This window comes from Haliaeetus leucocephalus, unplaced genomic scaffold (genome assembly GCF_000737465.1).
Source record: "Haliaeetus leucocephalus isolate CR32 unplaced genomic scaffold, Haliaeetus_leucocephalus-4.0 Scaffold173, whole genome shotgun sequence".
NCBI lineage: Eukaryota > Metazoa > Chordata > Aves > Accipitriformes > Accipitridae > Haliaeetus > Haliaeetus leucocephalus.
Window position 1 is genome coordinate 1,992,287 of NW_010972609.1, and position 283 is coordinate 1,992,569.

Below are 283 nucleotides of genomic sequence, written 5' to 3' on the forward strand. Positions count from 1 at the left end.
GGGTAAGGGCGTTGTGGCGGGAGCCAGCTCTGGAAGGAGCGTAACGGCGTGGCGGTTTGGCCTGATGGACCTTCACCACGTCCCTTCTGCCCTTCCGTGTCCCTGGGCCGAGTGAAAGGATTAGGCTCTTGTCAGGTGGTTGTAGCTGTGCCGTAAACTAATTTCCTTATTTGCATTAACGCAACTTGACAAGTGTAGCGTGTGGGTCTGGTGAAGAGGGAGGTTTGGTGCACGGTGTATAAATACCGTTTGTCAATAGATGTTTTGTCAACCAACAGTGTAA